The 17,817-nt window shown below is 40.5% G+C and overlaps 1 protein-coding gene across 14 annotated transcripts in view; it reads right to left on the bottom strand.

Moving 5' to 3' along the window:
• Positions 1–17,817, bottom strand: part of MECOM (MDS1 and EVI1 complex locus) — a 468,901-nt gene that overhangs the window by 196,461 nt on the left and 254,623 nt on the right. Inside the window, exon 1 of one of the 14 annotated variants that reach the window (XM_081189983.1) lies at positions 6,815–6,921. The exons of the other annotated variants lie outside the window; for them this stretch is intronic. The gene's annotated coding sequence lies outside the window, so the exon portion shown is untranslated. Of the gene's footprint in view, positions 1–6,814; positions 6,922–17,817 lie in introns of those variants that run through there. 14 annotated transcript variants of the gene reach the window in all.

The raw sequence follows: 17,817 nt of genomic DNA, 5'->3' as shown, positions 1-17,817 counted from the left end.
TCAGTCATCAGTATATGAAAAGCCCAATGATTTTTCATATAAAATCATTATAAGCAAATTCATCGTCTAATTGTTCTTTCTTGCCAACTCCAGGAAGTGTTTTATACAACTTACTGTGTACTATAATTTTTCTACGAAATGCATCTCTCCATTTTAAAGAGGGGAAAATGCACAACAGATCATCCCCTCTTTACCCTAAGTGATTGCTGTAAGGAGAAAGAAACCTCCAGACATTTCCCCTTCAGATCACAAAAGGAAATATTAATCAAGGAAAAGATGGGAAATTATGACACTGAGCAACTAAGGCTCAACCCAAATGGCAAAGTTTCAGTAGATCACAGGGTACAGGTGACTATCCATCAAATAACCTATCATAATACACATTAAAATGTCTGGTTTAATCAGGACAGTAGCCAAGAGCAATATTTTTCTGCTGACTTTCAGAATACATGGTACAAAAGCAATTCCCCTGAAACATTACACTATAAGCATCCAAACATTCCTGATTAAGTAGAAGGAATTCTAAAACTTAGGTTTCTAAAAACACCATGATGCCTTCTTATCATGAAACAAATACAAGGATACAAGAAGTTTCTCTGTGAAGTAGATCTGCAGAGTTTCAAGAATTTCTTGATAAATACAGTATATTAAAGCCATTGGTATTCTTCATGTGGTGACTATTATAAGCCTGGTCAAAGGCAGCAAGTGAGAATGGAGATAATACAAAGATGATCTCAACAGTTGATTGCAAATTTGGTCTCTATTCTTGGTAATAATCACGAAATGGGTCATTTCCCCACTCTATCATTACTGGTGGAAAGCATTTTAATCAAAACTACTATTTCACCTGTCAACTAGGATCACAGTTGAAACACAATATAATAGAAGTTTCGGATTTAAATTCTGGGGATTGGGAGTGTTGAAAAGTATTCAAAAACATGTTCTCAAATTATAAAATTTTAATTTGTTTTTAGTGAAACTGAAGTTAAATTTGACTGCTTCGTCTTATATTGTATTAAACCAATAACTGACAGTATGGACCACTACCTCACCTAATCCTTAAAAAAAGCTCAATATACAAATAATCATAACTGTTCTCCATACAGTTGCATTGTTTCATAGCTGTACTCTCACAAAAGCTTGTTTTCATTAGATTAGTGCTTTTGCACCCCACTTCTTCCATTAAAGGCATGTCTACCTGGTACTGTTCTTGTCATCCTAGTATTTTGGTGGGCAACATCCTTTTACAATCTATGTACATCAAAACTAAAAAGTAAGTTCTGACAACCTGCTTAAGCTGATTTGCAAGTGACAGAAGATGTTTTTAGTTGCCACCTCTTTCCCTTCCTTACGGACCTCTTCAGTTTTCAGTACCAAAACTCTCCCATATAGAATGGCAAGACATCATCATAGGGTGCAACAAAGCTCTTCATAAAGCTAGCACTCTTGTGCCAAAATAATGAAGGAGGCAGGAGGAGAAACAGCAATACTTACTAGAGAGTTGTTTTAGTTTATCAAGATTTGGCGAAGGAATATTTCAATAGGTTATGCCAGTTAATGCTCCAGCTTTGCCTCAAGAAACCATGAATATTTGTCAGGCAAATGATTTATGGATTTAGCACTGTGGAACAATGAAGGGAAAGCTTGGCAAACACATACAAAGGCTACAACCTTTCAAAAGGTTCTAGAACAAGCTCATTATTGAACTTTTGAAGTTAGAAACATTTCATCCAGTCTCTATTGCGACTAGCAAAGTGTAACACAAAGGCTACCTCCTTTAGATTACTGTTTGTGGGACTTCATTTCGATGTGGTAATACAGTGGTACCTCGGGTTACAGACGCTTCAGGTTACAGACGCTTCAGGTTACAGACTCCGCTAACCCAGAAATAGTACCTTGGGTTAAGAACTTTGCTTCAGGATGAGAACAGAAATTGCATGGCGGCGGCGCAGCAGCAGCAGCGGGAGGCCCCATTAGCTAAAGTGGTACCTCAGGTTAAGCACAGTTTCAGGTTAAGAACAGACCTCCAGAACGAATTAAGTTCTTAACCCGAGGTACCACTGTACTGGCAATTTTGTGTAGCAGGGTTAATTTTTTTAGAAATGCCTTTTCAGATGAGACTGAGGGGGGATAGTCAACATGCGAAGGAAGACTTCACTGCTTCAGATGTGCACGTATAAACCAGTCCCAAGAGAACATGATTAGAGGTATTCTCGATATGAAACATTTGTTTTTGTTTCAATCTTTCCAATATGCATGGAAGACAATCTGCCTCATTTCAGTTCTTTTAAAATTCAGGCTAAACATGAGCACCAAGTTACAAATTATACATTAATGTATATACACTGAAGAACTGGAAACATTGCTCAATTTTTTGTGGAATTCTGATTGGTCCTAATAAAGTGTAGATTTTGCAGGGTTTTTTCTTATGGACTCTCATGGCTGCCTTTGTTTACTATTTAACTTGAGGAGAAAATTCCATAGTTGTTTGTTTGTGGTTTTTTTGGAGTGGGGGTTTGAGAGAAATACCACCAATAAAAGGACCTCTCCCATTTGGACGTCTCTTGGAAGAGGCAGACTGAGATGCTCCATCTGATATTGTTGGCTGGAGCCATATTAAGCCAGAATTTTGAATTGGTCACAGAAATATTCAGGCAGGCAGTACAGCTGTGCTGCTGTCAGCAACATTCTGCACCAGCTAAACTTACCAGACCGACTTCAAAAACAGTTCCACATAAAGTGCATTATGAAAAACTAATCTCTGGCTTTGCTAATACAAAGACTACCATGTTTCTCTTTGCATTCAAGTTCTACCTAAGCAGGAGGTTTTATGTTTCTCTTAGGCTTGAGACAGACCTGGTTAATAGGTGGGTTTCATGTTTTCAAAACATGGGAATCAGTTATTGATTCCTTCTTTATCCCAGGATCTCATATTTAGCCTGATAACTGCAACAGAGACTAAGGCTGCAATCTTAACTCCTTCTCAGTGCTGCTAGAGGGAATAGGTATTAAACAGAGGAGTCCTTCAGTTGGGCATCACTGCCATTGAAGCCTCCACTGGGGCAGGGGAAGAGCAGAGCTAGTCATCAACTGGATTCAAAGCTATTTTGAATCCACCATTTTCTGGTGAGGGGCTCTCTGCTGCAGCCTGCAGCTAGTTCAGCAAAAAAAAGGGGGCACACCCCTTCTGCCCTAGCCAGCAGGGCTGCAGATAGAGTGATGAGTCCAGTGTTCTGCAGCCCCAACCCCTCACCAGGATTGCTCTGTTGTCTGCCATCTCCATTCCAAACTGAATCTTTAAGAAACTCCTGGACACAGAATATGCAGCTTCTGGACCTGTAATTTACATCCTGTTAGCTGCTGCAGTTACTGTTCAGCATTCCAGGATCTCAGTCATTGATAGAAAGAGTTAGCTAGAATGCCCTTGTCAGAACAACATATTCTATATTCCTTTGCAAGGGCTGCTAGATAGCAACTTTTTGAATTAAATATCGGAGTACTGAGACCTTGTAGAAGCCTCAGAAGGAAGTAGGTACCAGAGGCAAAAATCGGCAAGTCAAGATAATTGAGTGTGCTCTCAAGCAGAATGGTAGTAACTTCCGCATAAGAGATCACTCCATTTTAGGGAACACTAAGCAGCTCTTTACCCAAACCAATGAATCACTAGATTGGGTGGGAATCTACTAAAACAAGCATAATATTGTAGAAAGAACAATATGTACTTTGTCACTATTTGTAAATGCCTAATTTCATTTTTGCATAAGATATTTGGAAAATTAATATATAAAATGAATGAAAAACATTTGGATTTGATAGCTACATGGGGAATAAAAAACATTATGGTGTACAATTAACATAGGGCTCAGGAACAGACAGTGAAACCTGGGTCTTTTGACTCCCAATCTCTATCAGAAATATAGTAATTTAATGCCAACCCTTCTGTTTAACAAAAGGCTACTTGCTGTAGAATAGAGTACAGACTATGCTTAACAGAAACAACAACCAAAAATGTTTAAATACAGAAATGTTAACACTTCTGTAATCCGTAATAATTGTCAAGAACCAGCCAGAAAAAGGAAAAAACATCTGACAGTGTCTGGGCTTGCTGCCATGGACTGGATTCACTGTTTGGTGTTGTATAATTTACAAACTTTTGTTCTTTCAACAACTATTCAGAGAATAGAATTGATAAGTAAATATATAGAAAAAAATAACAGAGGAATATAACAACTCCCTTGCACCATCTAAGAGGTGACGGCCTTTTAAAGGGAAAATAATTTTCTAAGACTTGCCAAAGGCAAGAGAACATTAAACAAATCACATAACATGAAAGCTATGAAAAAAATGTTCATGGTATTTTTCAACACACAGGGGAAAAAAGCTCTTTTCAGATGCTACATTGATTAGGAGATAAGCCCTTGCATGCTTATTATACCATCTGAGAAAATAGGCTTGGGATCCTTAGACTATGTAGAGACATATTTTAAAACTTAAAAATAATCCAGGTGTTAAGACATTGGGGACTTTTTTTCTCTCTGAACTGCATTAGTGTAATGAAACTGAGCAGTAAATCCACAGAACCAAATCATACACATAGCAAGGAAGAAATAGTTCGATCAGTGAAATCCTTCCTGTGTTCTTATGTCAAGACACATGGCTGGGAAAGTCCTCTGCTTGAGACTCTTCTGAGAGATGGGACTTGGCTACATCAAATGTTTCTCTGACTCAGTAGAAGGAAGTTTCTTTTTTAAAAAACAATCCTGTTCCAAGCCACCTTCCTACTTACAAATACAAGATGGATATTCATCATAATTATAAAAATAATCACTAAAATAATAAATTTTAGAAACAGTGGTAATGAGCTGCCGCAAGATGTCAACCTTACACAAACAAATATTAAATATTAAAAATTTAAGTAAGCAAGTAGGTTATTAAAGTACATATATAGTCAAACCATCTTTTCAATGAGTTGGACCATTCTAGATGAGGCATTGTTACTTCTCACTTGTTCTCCTGCCCCTCCCATTCTTCCTACTTCTCTAACAGATTGCACTTTGTGACTGCATACCCTATGGTTTCTTTCACCACAGCTAGGATCATACAGCCACAACATGTGCTGTGTATATAACGCTTCACATTCATCACATTCTTATATTGGGGGCATTTGTGTAAGCTCATTGGTCCAAGATACAGTAATGCAAAGGTGTCTGTGGACAAACACAGGCTCCCTTAGCCTGAAGTGAGATGAGTGGCACACCCCATAATTGCCTTTGACTGCACCTAACTGCCAGGGGTCATACCAATAGGGAACTTTCCTCAGTACTGGGGGGGGGGGGAATATACAAGATGGCCACCCCACTCTTTCTCATTCAACAGAAAGCACATATTGCCCCATAACCTTTTTTCTAGGAGAGATGGTGACTTAAGGCAGATCCACACCATACATTTAAAGGACACCCAATGCACATTTAAAGCACATGGTTTCCTCCACATAATCCTGTGAACTGTAGCTTGTTAAGGGTTCTAGGAATTATAGCCCTGTGAAGGGAAACTACAATTCCCAGAATACTTTGAGGGAAGTTGTGTGATTTAAACGTGCCTTTTGGATCTGTCCGCACTTCTTTTTGTCTGGGACATCTGCTCAGAGGCAGCAGTGGATCACTGCCTTAACAACTATACTCTATGCCAAATATTAATGATCATCTAGCCCAACCCTTGTAGTCATACCGCTACTGCTCATTTCAACAGGGCATGCACAAGAGAATTTCCAAAAAGACTGTATCAAAAAGAAAGGCGAAGGTCAATGTGGACCCCAAAAGGCTTTAAGGGGCAGTTGGAGGATTTTTTTTTCTGATTGTCCTGGTCTTGCTGTTGTATCAGGAGAGAAGGTCACATATTAAAAGCTTTGCAAACTTGACTGAGCTTTAGACATTATCCCAGCAGAGCAAAAAGAGGATGCTGCACTCGGAGTAATGGCTGCAGCTGCTCAATGCTGCATGATTAAAAGGGGACATTGGTCCTGCGCTTCTGGACCCACCAATACATGTCCTGGGCGGAGTCAGGAAAGAACTTGCTTCTACGTTAAAAACAGGCCATACTTCCCTACAGAGGCCCACTGCTCCAAGGGTATATTCAGCCAAGAAGAGCTCCTCCACACAGTTCACTGAAATGAACAGGAGCTGTGCAAGAGCACATCAGATACAACTCCGGTTCATGCCCGTGTCTCAGGAGAGTACCCTAGCAGATAGCATCTTTGGAGTAGAAACACTTCAAAGAGATTTAATTTTAATACATCACTAAACACTTCATTCTTTAGGGTGCCTGTACTTGAAACCAGCCCCCTCCCCCAGGTGAAACCAGCCTAACTCACTACTACCTTTTGAACTCCCTTGGCTACAGACACCCATAGAGACGGTTCTAAGTTTTCAGAACACTCCTGACTCTGGCGGTCATCCAGACCGATACCAAATGGACAATATCAGTGAAAAGCACCTGAACAAAAAATAGGAAGAAAGACTTACCTTTCTCACAGTTACAACATGAGACCCAAGAAATTGTTTCTTTATTAAACATATTAGCGTCTCGGTTCTGTTTACTTACTGATATCCTTGAAGGAATGGAATACAAAGATGAGGGTGTGAATGCTATCTGCCGTATCACTCCTTCCAGGCAGCTGGGACATCGTTTTATTTGCTTTATAGTAACTCATTGCCAAGTGCATACATAAAAGTTAAACAAGCTTTTTAAAAATGATAACGCTGAAAAGACAGTTTTGAAAAAAACATATCTCAACACAAAACAACTTCAAACTCACAGCTTAAAAGGGGTGAAGCAGAGGTTAGTGAAGAGGGTTCCTGCAGTTTGTCCTCTGAGCTATTCCAGTAAAAGTTAAGAGGGTGAGCTGCTTTGAGAACACGCTGCCCTGGGTTGTAGGTGGAACTCTAGGACAGTAAGAGGAGGAGTTTGCACCTAAGGAAGAGCAACCTTCTCCTGGCAATGCCAGTATTCTAAAGGAATGCACGTCACCCACTGGTGAATGTATTTTATGCAGGTCTCTCTGGATTTTGTTACCTTTGTGGTTCTCACTGCTAAATCAAAGCCGAGAAAGAAGCAGCGCAGTGAGAGAGAGAGCACACGTTAGCAAGCTCATGGTCTGAGGCTCGATCCCTGTCATCTCCCACTTAAAAAGAAAGCTGTCAAGTAACAGGACTTGAAAAGAACTCTGCTTGAGAAAATGGAGAGCTGCTGCCAGTCGGCATGGACAACACTGGGCAAGTGGCCTCATCCACACTTTAAGGCAGCTTATAAGCCTGACTGGAGACTATGTTGGGAGATTCTAGTTTAATGGAAAGTGTTGGCAAGCCCTAGTTTTGAAACAGGATTTACTTTCTAATATCTGTGCTTATTGCTAGAGCCCTATAATATAGAATGAAACGGACTTTTCAGCATGTTCTTATCAAACTTGAGAACCTGGATGCCAGCATTATTAAGAACTATTTTTCAGTTTGCACAAGTAAATCAATCCACCTACTGTACCGCAATGCCTATGTCAGTTCCCAAACATATTTCCTTCTACTTCATGTTCAGTAGTGTTTCAACCCAAAGTAAGATAATATTGTGCTAGTTTTCATGCTAGTTTTGAATATTTAGAATGATTATGTGATACAGCCCTACTGGGATTGTACAGATTCAAACTGCTGGTGGCAGAATAGGGTATCTAACTGATTTGCTCTGTATAAAATTCTCCACACTTCTGGATGTTACATTGCTCTGATACATATTTTAGTGAGAAGCTATTTTTGGAGAGGTGATTTAGTGCAAGAAAATGGAAGAAAAGAGGGTTCAGCACACACGCTTCCTGCTGCTTCACCAATCCCAACTGCTTCTCTGGTAGCAAATTCTACTGTTTAAAAAGTGACATCAGGGTAATGTTACATGCATTTTATTATTATTATTATTATTAACCCTTCATCCTATGATTCCAGGGTGAGTTACAACAATGTAAGTAATACAAATGAAAAACAAATAAAACCAAACCATGTACACAAAAAAGTAGCACAGTAGGGAAATGAATTGTAATCTAGGCCTCATCCTAAAGTATTTAGCTTTTTCTAAATGTGACTAATTTCTGTTTTTCATTATCTTATGAAGAGGAACATTCAAACGGGAAATCCCTTCATCCTGACACTGCCGTTCACGTTGTGCAATATGGTTATCCTAAGTGTGTTATTTTGGCTTTAGGGCCAGATTCAACTAACCTGTTTCACTAGCAGAAACCAGCACAATGTCTCCCACTGATGCAACTACATTTCTGCTTGCCCAATGGAATGATCCCCTCACTCTCCTCCCCCTGAGCCCCCCCCCATCCACTCAGGAAGGTCGGGGAAACCCCCAGTACTGCACAAGAGGAAGAGAAATGCAGGCAAGCAGAAATGTAGTTGTCCAGCACGAGTAACTCCATCCTTTTACTGAGTTGCACAAATTTTTATCATGTGCCAACTCTGCAATTCTCTCGGTTTGTATATGGGCAAGTGGGGAATGGCATAAGGATTGGTACCATACAGCCATTGCATGCAACTTGTGACAATCAGGTACACTGAATTAACTCATCCAAGCTCTTGCAAAAGCTGTCATATAGGAATCCCCAGCAAAAACCTTTACAAAAATGATGTTCTTTCTCCTAGCCATAAGAACATAAGCACCACCTTCTGGATAAGGGCAATGTCCCACAGTGCAGCATCCTGTTCTCACATTGGCCAAACAGAAGCCCATGGCAAGCCCTAAAGCCACAAAGCAGGACCTGAGCACAACAGCACTCGTGATTCCCACAACTGGCATTCAGAAGCATACTGCCTCCAAAAATGGAAGTAGATCACAGCCTTATCCACCATTAATTTGTCTAATCCTCTTTTAAAGCCATCCAAGATGGTAGCCACCACTACTTCTCATGGGAGCAAATTCCACAGTTTAACTACACACTGTGTGAAAAACTACTTTGTCCTGAATCTTCCAACATTCAGCTTAATTCGATGACTCTGGGCTGTAGTATTATGAGAGAAGAGAAAATACTCTCTCTCCACCTTTCTATACTGTGGATACTTTTAAACACTTCTATCATGTCTCTTTTAAACACTCCTATCAAGTCCCAGATGCTATGTAACCTTTCCTCAACCTTTCCAATCCCTTGATCATTTTCTGAACCTTTTCCAATTCTAAAATATCCATTTTGATCCAAGGTGGCCAGAAGAGTCCACAAAATATATAGTGTGATCATACCACAGATTTGTATACTGGTTAAAAGTAAAGGATCCCTGGACAGTTAAGTCCAGTCAAAGGCAACTATGGGGTTGCAGTGCTCATCTCGCTTTTCAGGCCAAGGGAGCCAGCATTTGTCCACAGACAGCTTTCTGGGTCATGTGGCCAGCAGGACTAAACCACTTCTGGTGCAACAGGACACCGTGACGAGCGCCAGAGCGCACGGAAATGCCATTTACCTTCCCACCACAGCGGTACGTCTTTATCTACTTGCACTGGTGTGCTTACAAACTGCTAGGTTGGCAGAAGCTGGGATAGAGGAACGGGAGCTCACCCCGTCGTGCGGATACAAACTGCCGACCTTCCGATCAACAAGCCCAAGAGGCTCAGTGGTTTAGACCACAGTGCCACCCGCTCCCCCTTGCATAATGGTATTACGATATTGACAGTTTTAAAATCAGTTCATTCCCTAGTGCAGTGTTTCCCAACCTTTTTTGGGCAAAGGCACACTTGTTTCATGAAAAAAATCTCGAGGCACACCACCATGCCAGATGGGGAAAGGTCACTTTTTACTTATGTAAAAAAAAATAAAAAAATAGTAGCAGCATAGAAGGTAATGGTTAGGCTAGCATCCCTCTTCCAAATATGCTAGGTTTTTATTTGCAGGGACTGTTCTACATGGGAAAGCATTCAGCACTGTCATTCTCCCATCTGCCATCTGAATTGGTACTATTCTGGGTCAACTTACTCTGCTGCATGTGTAGATGAAAATGGCACCAAGTGTGGGGGAGGGGGCAGAACAGGTTTCAGATACAGGATATTAAGCATACACGTACTTCAGATTGAACTGGTTGCTTGCTTTCCAAGTTTTCATTTCCCAAATGACTGCCTTGGCAAGCGCAATACCTACCAGGCTCAACGCCGGTCTCGCGCTGCCGCTTCCCGCGCTCTCAAGGACCCAGGAGGAGGAAGGCGTGAAGGGAATCCCGAAGGCGCGAAAACCTCGCGCATGCGCAGGCCTTCTGCCTGCGACAGCCCAGTAGGCCGGCCGAAGCGAGCGGCGATGCGATGTGGGAGGGAGCTCGCTCGCCGCCCCGCGTGTGCCTATGTGGGGCACGTTACAGCCCCTTGACGTCAGCGCCACGCAGGCAGCCAGCCAGGCAGGCAGACGGCGAGAGCCCCGCGCTGGGCGGCCTCTCCTCGCCGCCACCGCCCCGCCTCTCGCCGCCCGCCTCGCCCGCCTCCCTCCCACGGCACACCAGGCAACGTCTCGCGGCACACTAGTGTGCCGCGGAACACTGGTTGGGAAACACTGCCCTAGTGAATCATAGCATGGAATTTGCCATTTTCACAGCTGCTGCACACTGGGTCAACATCTACGTTGAACTATCCACCACGACCCCACCAGTTCAAAACCTCATGAGCATGTAGTCATGGCTGGAACGTTAAAACAAAAAAGCTGTATTTAAAATGAAGCTATGGCTGTGTCAGCCACTGATTCAGAAGTTCTCAGTGACTATACAAATCAAGGTCATTCATAATTGCCTCCATCTTTCCCATTCCCTCCCCAGAGAATAATTACTTTGATAAACAAAGTTCTGGTTTATTTTACTTCAGATGCAGAAACGTGCTGCTTTTAGAAAAACATTCAACTTTCTTCCTGCATTAGATGGTTAAGGAGAATATTAGCCAGTGTTCCTTTCACTGTGGAATTGCCATTAGCAGCCAATGTTCTCAACCATTTTCACAGTGGTGAGGAAGAATCCACTGTACTTTAAAGAACAGAACCCAAAATGGCTGGATGAAGCCCATATTCATTTTTTTAAATGATCTTAACATTGCAGAATGCTGGGTATATTAAGGCAAATTAAGTGATTGCATGCATGGTGAAAGTGTTAGAATAAGAAAACTTTAGAATGCTGCTGAACATGTAATTTAGGAAGTGTTAAAAACCCATTCTACAAACCAAAAGTCTTCTTAACAAGGATTATTTTAATATTTGCAGAAAGCCGTTGACCAAGTGGTGAGAACTTCCTCCCTTGGGAGGGAATATTCAAGCCAAGGACAGCCATAGAAAAGGTCCTCCAAATTGAGTGTATTTCCAGAAATAAAGGGACACATAAACAGGGTCTCTGCAGATTATCTAAATAGGTGAGCATGCTTGCATATGAGAAGATGGGCTTTCACTTATCCTGGTTCTGAATCATTTGTACTTTAAAGGTTATCAGGTCCTTCAAACTGTGCCCAGAAACAAACTGGAAGCCAGTATAGTTGTTTCACAGACTCCATTATTAAATTATCTATAAAAAAGTAAAGTTCTGTCTGTTTGAAAGGTGACATTACTTTCATACCATTATTGTTTCTGTAGAAGCCTTGTGCCTCATGTTACTCAGAAATGATGGCTAATTATATCCAAATATAGGCCAAGACCTGTCCCTTGATCTCAGGAATCATTATGGGAAATTTGTTATGATATGTTAAGCAGTGTTCAAATGCATAGCAAATGGACAACTAAACAACTTTCCAAGATATATATATTAGATTATACAAAGCAGAGTAGGTTGAGAGGGTGGGTTGTGTATATATATTTGTGTAATTGTAACTGAATAAGATCAATTTATGGTCAAAATGCATTTGGTATTTGTACAAAAATATAGTTTTTAAATTCTAGTGACACACCAACCTTTGCAGTTATAATATTTCATAAAGTTGAAGGTGCTATGTTCTGAATTGAGCATGGGCCAAAGTGTCAGAAACAGTCCCTCCACTTACTCTGGATGAGTTGAGAACTGGGCAAAAAGCTCTTCTCCACCCTCCTTCTACCATGTGAACATCAACAAAAGATGTGATCATTCTTCCATTATACATCTGCTCACTCTCATTTTACCTGCATTTTGGCTTCTACAATAGAATCAGCTGAATGAATAACAGAACATTCTGAGAAGATCACTGTTGCTGGCCATACTAAGGGGATTGGGGTTAAAAAAAGGTCCTTTGTCTGTGTCTTAGAGTGAGTGGCTGGGGTGCATATTAAGAGGAAGGCTCTGTCAAAACCTCTGTTGATGTTCACACTGGGGGATGGGGTTATAGATCCCCCTTTGGAAGTGAGCAGCTGAGATGTATAAGAAGGGAGTGCTCTGAATCACTGTTGGAAGAGGGTATTAAGGAGACCCTTGCCTGTACCTTTGCATAAGAGAATGTAGTCTGTATCAAGGCTAGGACATAAGACTTGCTGCAACACAGTCTTGAAAAAAAATGGCTTATTATCTTTCCAAAACGGACAGCATAATAAAAAGTAAGCATCTATTTTGCAGAGTATCAATCACTTTCCTCCACTGCAGAATGACACTGAGGGCATTTTTTGTGTGTGTACAGACACACACACACACAGAGAGAGAGAGAGAGAGAGAGAGAGAGAGAGCGCACGGCAGTGCTGCAAACATCTACAGCTTATACCAAATGACTTCTATTCTGTGAGGTTAAAATGTGTCCAAATGTGACTTTTAAAAAACGCAGTTGGGTGGACCACATAAATTGCCTTGTACCCAATAAAAACTCAAAAGCCTTTCCAGTTTCATCTTTGGGGTTCTAATCTTTTAAAAGCATGTTCCGATAGTATTCATTTGATTTGGGTGAGATTGCTCCTCTGAAGGAATGGCCTGTATGTGCATAGACACACTCGCACATGTGGAATTCCTTTTCAGTAATCCTCAAAGAGCCTTTTGATTTTTACTCCTGATTCGCCAGAAAAGTGTGAGTGAGCAACTGAGATGTGTCCTGGGATTTGGATGGCTCCAAGGTCACCACATACATTTACAGAGAAAACATATGGTTATAGCAAAGCTTTCTGCCGTGTTGTAAAGTGGATTTTGGAGGTGTTTTCCACAGGCTCTTACTCTCAAGTGGGTAAAAACTGTTGAATCCAAGGTGAGCAGAGGGAATTCTATAGTATATAAGGTAGCCTATCAACTATTTCCCCACATGATATCTGAGGCAGTTTCAAAGTTATTACTAGCTTCTGCTCCACTCATTAAGCGTATGCTAATTTTTTTCCTGTTCATTTCTCGTGGCTAAATTAAAGAAATTGATGTTCTCATAATGAATTATATAGGATTGCTATATGGCTAATTTTTGGACTATTTTTAAAAATTCATTTTAAAGCAAAGGTTTTATTTATTTTGAAAGGCCTGTTCCTTGGACACATATTTTTAAACATTTGCCTAAGGGAACATGATCGACACTGATAGAACAGCTACTTTCTGAGCTGTGGAGAATTTTAAAGGAATATTGCACAGAAAGTGTGATAGATGTGCTTTCCTTAATTTTCTGCAAATTAACAAACCCCAAACATACCATGTAAGTTAGAAAGCCAGTTTCTACAAATTCATTGTGAGCAAAATAAAATACACAAATAAGAGCTGCTTCCAGATGTGGGTTGTGTATCACAAATGGGTCGTTCAGATCTGAATTTTCTGTGTGTGCAACTGGCATGTAAGCTTTCCACATATTCTGTTTCTTCAGTCATGGATATTAAGTTATTATTCTGCTGTTTGCCATCCACTTCAATGGTGAAGCTCTGGAATGTAACCAGGCTGTGCTTTCTTTCCCCTCCCTTCAATTGCTCTTCCAGTCTACACTCCTTTTTCAATCCTGGGAATGTGTGCAGGTATTTTTTTACTAAAAACCCCCCCAAAAACCACCAGAAGTATTCAAGAGCAAATGATATTAGCCCTTAGTTATAAGGTTTCACAATGTTCAAAAAATAGGCATGTCATTTGGATGGGGGCGGAATATAAATTTCTATTTGGATTTAAATATATAGAGCAGGCATAGGCAAACTCTGTCCCTCCAGATGTTTGGGACTACAATTTCCATCATCCCTGACTACTGGTCCTGTTAGCTAGGGATGATGGGAATTGTAATCCCAAACATCTGGAGGGACAGAGTTTGCCTATGCCTGATATAGAGAAAGACAGAGTTATTGCACAAGAGTGATATTTAGAGTGATCTGCTATTTGATTTGGTGAAGGTGGTTGACAATATCCAATTTCTTTCTTAGGAATAACTTGTAGGGTGCTGTCGCTATTAGCACCACAACCACACATTCTCTGAGGCACTCAAAAAAAACACAGCAACAATGTAGTACTGAAATTATGTAAGAGACAAGACCTCTGTTTTCCTCTATCTGAAGTCCAGAGTATTTAGATAAATTACAATACCCAAGGTAACCCCCACACATCTTAAAGAATAGTGTCTCCAAACCAAGTTCAGGCATGCCTTCAGCATGTAAATAGACATATTTTATTTGGTATTGGGGGCCACCGGAAGCAAAATGGCTATGTTGTTCTCAGGTGAAGAGCAACTGGAAGTAGAGGTGATGAATGGACAAACCACACACACCTGAACGCAGTAATGAGCTCCCACACCACTTCCCAGATTTTCCACAGTAAGAGAACACCCAGATTAAATGTTCTAAAAGTAATGGAGTCATTTATATTATTTCCCCCCCCCCCTTACATTTATATCCTACCTTTCCTCCAAGGATCTCAAGGTAGTGTACAAAGTTCTTCTCTCCTCAGGGACCCTGAGGATCATGTAGTCCAACCCCCTGCAATGCAGGAAATATTCAGCTATCCCATACAGGGATCAAACCCGCAACCTTGGCGTTATCAGCACCATGCTCTAACCAACTGAGCTATCCAGTTGATCATATGTAGTATCTTGAAATAAAATTTGTTACTTTTTGGATAGCACTGATTTTAATTTCTGAGATGTCTGGTATTTGAATATGAAATACACACATACACACACACACACACACACACACACACACACATATAGAGACACTTTTGTCTGGCTGATATATAAGCTCAGCTGAATTAATCCCTTCAGCATTGTACGTCACCTGCTGTAATCACTTATGGAGGGGGTAATTAGCTGAAAGAGTCCTATTGTATTGAACCAAGCATTTATGCTAATTATCAGCTTTATTGACTGCTAATTCTAGTTCTCATGCAGCTACCACGGGGTCTTTGAAAAAAGTAAAGCTGCTTTCATAAAGACCAAAAGGTAAACCAGAAGTCAGCAACCATTTTTTCTGGATTTGGGAGACCACTTGTATTTGGCAACTGACGGCTTGCATGCATCGCTATTATTTATTTATGCATCCATTCAGTTCACATTCCAGTTCAGACCAGTCCCATCTACATTTTTTACCTTTCCTAATCATTTATAAAGCAGTCCCAAGTCCAATACTAAAATTAAGCAATACTTTGTTGACTCTGATTTTCCTCGATTCACATGACTGGATTGCTAAAGGATGAGTCTGCACATCGTAGTTGACTACTTATTCATCTAGCAATTGGAATTATATAACCGTGCTGCTTTGGCATGTATCCAGGTTTTCTTTGTCAAGAAGACGTTGCCCAACCTGTTTCAACAGGGAAGAGCAGTTGTGGCACTGGGAGATTAGAATCTCGCCAAGCATCCCACTAACAGAATGAATAGCATTTTTCTAGGCAACATTCCCATCAGACCTAAATCGGTCTGCTTCACCGGAGATGGAGCTTGATCTCATAGAGTTATTGAGAAAACTTTTTAGATAAGATACAATAAAAAATGAACTTAATCTTGGATCAAGAGGGCTGGTGAGAGTTCTGTGAGAGTGAATTTTTTTTTAAATGCAACACATTTTGTATTAGGTTAATATTTTTTGTCTTATATTTCTTAAATTTAGGACAGCAGTGTCTTAGTGCACCCTCCAGCAGTAGTAGTGCTTTGTGGTAGATTGCTTCACATCAATGCTACTGACTTCCAGCCAATTTACAGCAGCTTTGCAGGAATGTAAGTCAGTAATACAGGTAACTCGCAAGAGCCTCCCAGAGCTTGGTAAGCAAGTCTGAGAGTTTAAAAGTTTTTCTGTGCTGGGAAAACCCTGCACAAAAAGAGCTTTTACACTCTTGGCCTTCTGCGCATTTAATTTGTGTGATTTCAACTAGCCAGTGTTCAGCCACGTGAAGTTGAAATCACAGATGTTAAGTGTGCGTAAGTTGTGAGTTGCCTGTATACGCTTTGATTTCAACAACTAGCGGTTACTACTTTCATCATCCCATGGACACAGTGAGAAGGGTAGGCTCAAAACAAGATGGAAGAAAAATAAGTGTTTGTGATTTGATTGCATCATTCTGCCATCGATAGTTTGTGGTTGGACCAAATTACATGTAATGTAGACATCATTTATCTTCAGCATATTTTATTTGTTTGAAAGCAGCCTCAGATGGATCAAGTTTGTCGTGGTTGCCACAGTGGATGGGAATCTGTATTTTTGCTCTCCACTGATAATAGCTGCTTTTCCATTGGCAAAACAGTACAGGGAGACTGAGATAATCTCCCACCCACTGGTGCTGCACTGGGATCCCCAATTCCCTCCCCACTGAGGTGTGTTTGGCACCTTCACTATGCAGCTTTCAGTGAATGATGAAGATTCATCTCTTTACTTTGGCCTTGACATTTGAGATATCTGTTTTCAGGAGCCACCACATTCCTGTGAATGTAATTTGTTTTAACTGTTTTTAATACTGAATTTTAAATAGCTGTAACCTGTCCTTGGATGTGCTGGTGAAGGGTGGGTAATTAATAATAATCATAATAATAATAATGCTTTTAGCTAATGTGAAAGTCGCTGGAAGTTGAGATCATGGATTTTCCTAGTCACATGTAAACTGATCCTCCCAACTGGAAAGTTTAACTAGTTTACAGAGCAATTTTACGGAGGTCTGCAGGAGAGAATCAGTGGCAAAGGAACCTCAATTTCTTATGCTCTGCCAGGTTCACATCAGAGACTGACAAGCAGTTTTTGGTTTATGTTTGGATACCAATGAATGCCATTTTGAATCAAGATGGCAGGCTGAAAACATTCCAAATTGCACTGATTTGCACACTTACAAAGATATGACCAACAGATTTGGTGTGACAGTTCCTGAGATTGAGGAGTGGGTTTTGGTCTGCATTTGGACACTGTTGGGCACCATGTTGAATCAAAGTGGTGGACCAAACCATTTCAAATTGCACATATTTGGACAGGAAAAAACACAGTCACATTGACATTTTACCAGTTAGAATGCAGTGCCTGTTAAATACCGTATGTGTAAATGGAAAGAGATGTGGGTCCCAGATTTAGTGAAACTTGGGGTGGGTTATTTGCCCACATTCATATTTCAGAGAATTCATTATAAAGATCTTCGGCTTTGGCTCACTTGAACTGATAAAAAAATAAAAACTATAATCTTATGGAACAGCTTCATTTTCCCTACAGACTGGTTATCCAAGCCAATGGAAGTTTTAGGGCTTAACTAATAACATTGAGATTGAAGGAACTGTGCCCAAAAGTTTAAATCTAAATGCTGTCATTTACATTCTAATTTATCTGATGTAGACATTGTTCCATTTTGTTTGTTCCCTGCATACATCTGGATTTTGACATTGTCTGGTATGCAGTAACCTCATAATCATCTTGCAGCTTAAATTGCATTGCTTCAACTCTGTAAACTATATTAATGAATG

Source organism: Podarcis bocagei (assembly GCF_964188305.1).
Source record: "Podarcis bocagei genome assembly, chromosome: 4".
Lineage (NCBI taxonomy): Eukaryota > Metazoa > Chordata > Lepidosauria > Squamata > Lacertidae > Podarcis > Podarcis bocagei.
Note: the sequence above shows the minus strand (reverse complement) of the source record. Positions and strands in the feature narration are given on the sequence as shown.